This window comes from Scylla paramamosain, chromosome 5, assembly GCF_035594125.1.
Source record: "Scylla paramamosain isolate STU-SP2022 chromosome 5, ASM3559412v1, whole genome shotgun sequence".
NCBI lineage: Eukaryota > Metazoa > Arthropoda > Malacostraca > Decapoda > Portunidae > Scylla > Scylla paramamosain.
The window spans coordinates 21,255,578-21,262,555 of record NC_087155.1 but is presented as its reverse complement, the minus strand read 5'-3'; the positions used below and the strand labels follow the sequence as shown (position 1 = coordinate 21,262,555).

Genomic DNA, 6,978 nt, shown 5'->3' with positions numbered 1-6,978 from the left:
TAAAATACCACCACCGCAGGAGATCAAATATTTATGTTGTTAATTAAAAAGGGAGGGACGAGGTTGAATTTTTCAGATACACATCACGCAAATATTTTTTCCTTGGCATTTAGCGAGGCTGTGCCATGAGCAATGTAAGAAAAATAGGAAAGACTTGAAAGTGAAGTAAACAAATTAGTATTCATAAAACCAAGGCTTAATTTAGTGAATATATAAATAAAGAGAGAAACTAATTGTATATCAACGTATATCCTGAATAAAAATACTCCGATGATAAAAGAAAAGAGAAAAGACTAGATAAAAAGGAATATATATGGAAGTAGTTCATGTTTCATGTTAATAATACCAACCTTTACAAACCACAAGCACGACGAACATCACTGCAACAAATAATCATTAGATGGACCAAATATAGAGGAAAATTATCACGTAGGATGTAAATCAGAATCGATAAAATGTAACATCGGAACTGAAACAAGATCGAAAGGCCAAAAAAAATACAAAATAAATTAAACATTAGCAAAACACGCACACACACACAAAAAAAAAAAAATGCACTTAGACGAAACAGAAAGAAGAAATTCATTAATAAGGCACATGTAAAACAACAGTAGTCTTAGCACTAAAATTAGAAAACAAAGATAACACATTAATGAAAAAACACTTGTAAGAATACATGAGCACGAATCCAAACACAAAACCGCGACATAGGGAGGGAGGGAGGAAGGAATGCCTAGCGGGGGCGAACAAAAGGGAAAACAATAGTGAGGAGAGATGGAGAGGAGAGGCGACGAGGACTAGTGACGGTTTTCCCTGTGACAATTCCTTCCTTGTACGGTGAAAAAAAAAAATGCTACCTCACCGCCGATAATCCAGAGAAAGAAGAAAAAGGGGCACCATCACCACCATTACCTCTTCCATCATTAACCATGTTCCCACGTAGGTACTGTACAAAAACACCATCACCCATCACCATCCCTTCTCTTTCTATGTAGTCACCATCACCAGCATCACCTTTAACATCCTTTTCCTTCGTACAATCTATATTCCTGTCACCAAACACTACTTCCATCACCACCACCACAATTCCTTCCACAACAATGACGACGACTATGATAATGACACTAGACATTAGGCAGCGGCGTACGAGTCGAGACAAGTCAAGACCAGTCAAGGTGAGGTGAGGCAAGGCAAAGCAAGTCGAGACAAGACGATGGGGAGTGGGTGGGTCAAGGACGAGGACGAAGAAGGCGAGGCGTGGGAGTGTATGATGAACGAGTATTACGAAGAAAAGGATCCTTAAATTACACAGGCCGGGGGGCGTCCACCAGCCAGCGATTTAACAACACGGTGATTACATGATAAAAAAAATACACCATGGTACGGTAGGGGTTACAGAGTGAAAAAGAAAATGAAAACAGGAAACGGATAGTATGATAAGGATGAGGGAGCATGTAAATGAATAGAAAAATGGAGGAGAAAATATCTAATAAGGTAAAATGTGGATATAAGTGGAAAAAATTTATATATTATGTAGTACGGTAGAGGTTATATGAATGAAATGGACAAAAACCAGGTATGGTTAATATAATAAGGAAGAAGTATATATAAATGTAAAGAACGAAAAATTATATAACAACGTAAAATGAAAATTATATAAATGAAGAGAAAAGCAACGTAAGGGAGAGTGGATATATAATAAACGTACAAAAATTATATAAGGAACAGTGAATATGACGTTGTTCACTTTAAAAGAAAAAAATTGTAAGTGAATCCACTACCGCTAAAGGAAGCCAATACGTGACGTCACAATGACAGTGGTAATAGTAGTAGTTGTAGCAGCAGCAGCAGCAGCAGCAGCAGCAGCAGCACGTAAAGACAATGACAATACTGATGCTAATAATAACAATTAAAATGATAACAGTCGTAATACAACAATAATAATTTGCCTTCTCTTCGTCACGCCAGCAAAAGAAACTTAAAGAAAAACAATGAAAGGATACGAGAGGGATTTCGTACATACCTTCGGGCACGTCATTTCCCATTACACAGCCTCGTCCGGTGCTCGAGTGTGTTGGGAGGGGGTGGAAGGCAGGGGATGGAAAATGAAGGGAAGGAGAGATGGAGGGAGGAGGAAAACGAAGGAAGGAGAGTGGAAAGGAGGAAATCAATGGTTGTTCTTCTGGTTAGGAGGGAAATTGGCAACTCATTAGCGCCGGCCGAGGCAAACAGTTTTTGTCTCAATGTACTGAGAGAGAGAGAGAGAGAGAGAGAGAGAGAGAGAGAGAGAGAGAGAGAGAGAGTCTGAAATGCATTTGTGTGGGTATGGAGTGCCTGCCTGAATGTGCATAATGTGTGTGTGTGTGTGTGTGTGTGTGTGTGTGTGTGTGTTTGTAGTCACTTACGCAAAACAGCAGGTGTTAGCTGTGAAAGAGGAGGGGGAAGGGAGCCAGGGGTGGAGGAGGAGGAAGGGAGCCAGGGGTGGTGGAGGAAGAGGAAGAGGAGGAGGAAGAGGAGGAGGAGGAGGAGGAGGAGGAAGGGGAAGACCGGAGTGACAAACATTACACGGAATTTCCACAACCAGTGAGACAGACTCCCACGGTTGCTGCTGCCTCCTCCTCCTCCTCCTCCCTAAAGCCTCTTGTCCCTGCCTCGGGTTATTAAACGACCGAAAAATATAAATAAAAAGTACTAATCAACAACACCTAGTGCCAATTCATTATTTAGCTTCACATTCTGGCGTCACGTAAAGCCCATAATTCTGTTGTGTTTCCAGCCGTACACAGCCAAGCGGGTAAACATTGCATATTCATGATCACACACACACACACACACACACACACATACACACACCAAATCCCAAAATTGTTAATAAAGTAATAAAAAAATCATTATGACTAGGATGCTTCAGTCACCTTTTTTTTAAAGACGACCTTTTAAAGAACACACACACACACACACGAAAATATAGATTTTTTAATTTGTTATTTAAAGAAAACGATGACGAACATAATTCAGACATTAGTTCCAATTGTACCTCCAACTTGAGAACACAATTTGGTTGTCAAAAGATTCGCATGTGATTACGTATGTGCTACGGATCGTTCACGAATTACTACACACACACACACACACACACACACACACACACACACACACAGACAGAGGAACAGCAGCAGCAAACACCTGTGAAAGCCATGTATTCTAGTTAACATGGGGTAAGGTCTTGCGGGGAGGAGGCCGAGTGACGCAGGTGGCGGGCGACCTTACTAGCACCAGTACCACCACCACCACCGCCGCCTGCACCTGACGCGCCCCACCGCCGCCTTTATCACGCCAAGTAGGGACGGTGGGACTTGAGGGACAGGCCGAGGGCAGACCACAAAAGGAAGAAAAGTTTTTTATAAGCAACATATGTAAACACGCCCCTGGTGAGGCAGGGAGAGAGGGAGGGAGGGAGAGGGAAGGCCGGGAGAGTGACAGGCTGGCAGAAGACACACCACCTCTCACTCGCAGCGTCCATCCGAGGAGTCGTGTCACCAGCGAACAGTAACCGAAATCCCACTTAGTCATTTAATCCCCAAAGGCATTGTGGCGATGAGTTTTTGCCTTTTAGGGGACTTTTCTTCCCAGAGGAGGCCTGGGTGCGAGAGTCAACAGGCGGACGTGAGCGAGGGCCGGCGCGGGGCATTATGGCCCGCGGACCACAGCTGAGTTGTTTAGCCGGCCAGTGCATCCTCCTTCCCCTTCCCTATCCGCCCCCCGCCTCTCCTCCCCAGCAAAGAAGGAAGTATGAGGGGGTGCCAACACTTCCCCGTCCCTCCCTGCCCGTGTGTAGTGTTTTCCCATCCAGAAGAAGTACCAGAAGGCGGGTGGTGGAGAGTGCGCGGATTATTGTCATGTAAAGCTGGTCTTAATGGCGGAAAACTTGTTGAGGGTGAGAAATAATGCGCCAAAAACAACTTAAAACTTGCTGACTCCTCGGGATGTAGCCTCATATCGTGACTCTCCCTCCCTCCCTCTCCCTCTCTCCCTCTCGCTGGTGATAAAAGTTTCCATTCGTCACGTTCGTCAGAGGGTGAGCGCGGCCCCACCCGGTCCCTTGGCCTCGCGTCACCGCCGCCATCAGAGGTGACACGAGGTTTCACAAGCGATTGACGGGACGATTATTGGCGGCAGCTCCGTCCGTCACCCCAGCGACTTAATTCTGACGAAGTAAAGGGGACGGAGGGACGGAAAGAGTAGATGTCGCCCGGAGCCTTGAGATCGTGGATGAGAGAGAGAGAGAGAGAGAGAGAGAGAGAGAGAGAGAGAGAGAGAGAGAGAGAGAGAGAGAGAGAGAGAGAGTTGCAGCGACAGACTACAGAAATTCCTCCTTCCTTATCATAATACAATAAAAAGAATAATCATAAATAAAAGAAAAATAAGCTGAGTCACCTCTTGGCTTTCCTATTTTATTGTGCGAGATGAGAACTTCGTGTGAGAGGCAAACAGGGGGAGCAGGAAAGGAAGGAGTAGGGAAGGCAGAAAAGGACGGGGTGGGGAAGGCATGGAAGAGAAGGAAGGGAAGGTGGGGAGGGTGGAGGGAGGTAGTTATATAGGGAGAAGTGGGGAGAGGAGCGGAGAGGGGGAGTAAGGAGGAGAGCGAGAGATGTGGTAAAATCCACTCCAATGAGCCCTGCGTATGTATGTATGTACGTGTGTGCCTTCCCTACCCAGAGCCTGTGTTCCCTCTCCCCCAGTACTCGTTAGCTTCCCCCACCCCTTTCCTCTATACTTGTTAGCCTTCATCCCGCCTACACTCTCACACTCCATTCTTCTGTACAATAAATCGTCCCTTTAAACCTCACACTACCACCAGCACTGCTCCCCACATCCCCTCACGCCCCCAGGCAGCACCGTCACCTGCTCCTCAAGAGGGACGGAAAAAGGCTTCACCGCGGTACTCGGGGGCCGCCAACCAGCACTCGTCACCCGCCCTGTTCTTGAAAAAGCGATTTGTGAGAGACATGGATAACAGGTTAACTCAAAACCTTCAAAAGCACGTAAGGAAGTTAGTTTAATCGTCAGAATCACTGAAATTTAATCAAAGCAAAAGTTACCGGAAGGAGAATGAGAGGAGAGAGAGAAATAATGTACAGTGAAGGAAGGAAGAGGAAAGGGGGGAGTACGAATAGAGAAAATGATGTAATGAGATGGGAAGAATAAGAATTAATGAGGTAAATAATGGAGGTAAGGACGCAATGAGGTTAAATGATTTGAGTTTTCTAGTGACATCTATTAAGAATTTAATTGGACTATGTATTAATGACCTTTAACATACACCCCCCTCCCTTCCGTCTGCCCCCCCCTCTCTCTCTCTCTCTCTCTCTCTCTCTCTCTCTCTCTCTCTCTCTCTCTCTCTCAGTAATATAAACAGTGGCTGGTCGTGGCCTAAATTAAAGTGGGTGCTACTACAGCAAAACTTTTAGGCACTGTTTTACTACTGCGTAAAACGAAAGAGACATACTCGTACAGTGACTGCGTACTACAAGATGGTGCCTGTATAAAGGAAACTACAAACTGGGCAAAGTTTACAAGTGGTGGGTGCGTCACTCACCAAGATTATAACACTTCCTGGTCCTTTTGAGCGGCATCTGGTCTCCCTGGGCGCATCCTGGCAAGCATCAATCTAGCACCAGCACACAAGCTGAAAACAAAGATGGCTGCAACTCCTCCCTACTTATTATTCGGGGTTATTTTGAAGGTTATCTTTTCTGGATTCATTTTGGAGTGTGTGTGTGTGTGTGTGTGTGTGTGTGTGTGTGTGTGTGTGTGTTTATATTTATGAAGTAAAACGCAGGAGCAATGTTGTGGGAAATATTACGTTGATTAGAGCGATAGTTGCCTTTTATTTTAACGTTACGAAATGAATAAGCTTGGAATTACCATCTTCAACGAGCGCTTCCTTCTTCCCCTCTTCCTCTTTACCACTCGTTATTGCAGTTGGCACAGCCTAGGCTTCCCTTAAATTCACTGACCTTTTGAATTTATGAAACTGCCAGCACCAATGCTAGGCCCGTCTCCTCGCACCCCCCGGCCTCAGATCCGTCACCACAGCCCCTCAGTGCCACACGCCAACCCGGGACAGGATAACTAATAAACATAACGTGAAAACCTTACATTCATTATTCGTATATGACTTAGTAAGACGCTGGTACATCCTCAATATCTTGATTAGAAGAACATCAAAGAAAATAACATGAGAACATGAAAATAAGGATAGCTTTAAGAAGCCTTCAGGCCTACTACTGGCAGTCCTTGTAAGAAATATGCCTACCTACGTATTTCCAACTATTTTCTTTATCCATAAATTTGTCTAATTTAATTAATTCAGAACTATTTTGCTATACGCGCCTCTAGCTGTATGGATGATCCCTGTGTGGATGGTTGTGACAGGCAACCCGTAGACACCCACCATTTGCACTGTCCGCTGGCGTCGTCACCTCGTCCACCAAAACGTAATACTATAACCTCACCTCTCCCGTGGTCGCGCCTCTCCCCTCTGCTCCGTGGTCAGTCTTGCCTTCCTGCGCCTCACCTCTCTGGTCATCACCAACGTAAAATCACAAAAAAAAAAAAAAAAAAAAAGACACGATTCTGCAGACGAGTTAGTGTGCTCCTCCTAGTTTCCTGTTCCTGCCTGCTCTGACACTGATAGGACACCTGAGTGTTGGTTAGGGGGGGGATTCGTGATGGGGTAGCGTCTAGGGGGGTGATGGGGAGAGCGTAGTGGGGGTGACATGGAGGTGTCATCTAAATTAAGGTAATGGAGAAACAGTATTAGAGACCCTTACGAATTTTGTATCGATAACATTAAATAGAACATCTTTTAATTCTCGTATATATTTATCTTTTCAGTTCTGTAAGTGTGAATCTAGTCAGTATTAGGTGAATGTACGTGCATAGATATGAGATCGTCCGGTGGAAGGAACAGCC

The 6,978-nt window shown here is 44.9% G+C and overlaps 1 long non-coding RNA gene across 1 annotated transcript in view; it reads right to left on the bottom strand.

The window, feature by feature from the left end:
• LOC135100332 (uncharacterized) overlaps nucleotides 1-6,599 on the bottom strand; it is a 128,931-nt gene extending 122,332 nt beyond the window's left edge. Inside the window, exon 1 of the long non-coding RNA XR_010268611.1 lies at nucleotides 6,519-6,599. This is a non-coding gene — a long non-coding RNA (uncharacterized LOC135100332). The remainder of the gene's footprint in view (nucleotides 1-6,518) is intronic.
• Nucleotides 6,600-6,978: the final 379 nt, after the last annotated feature.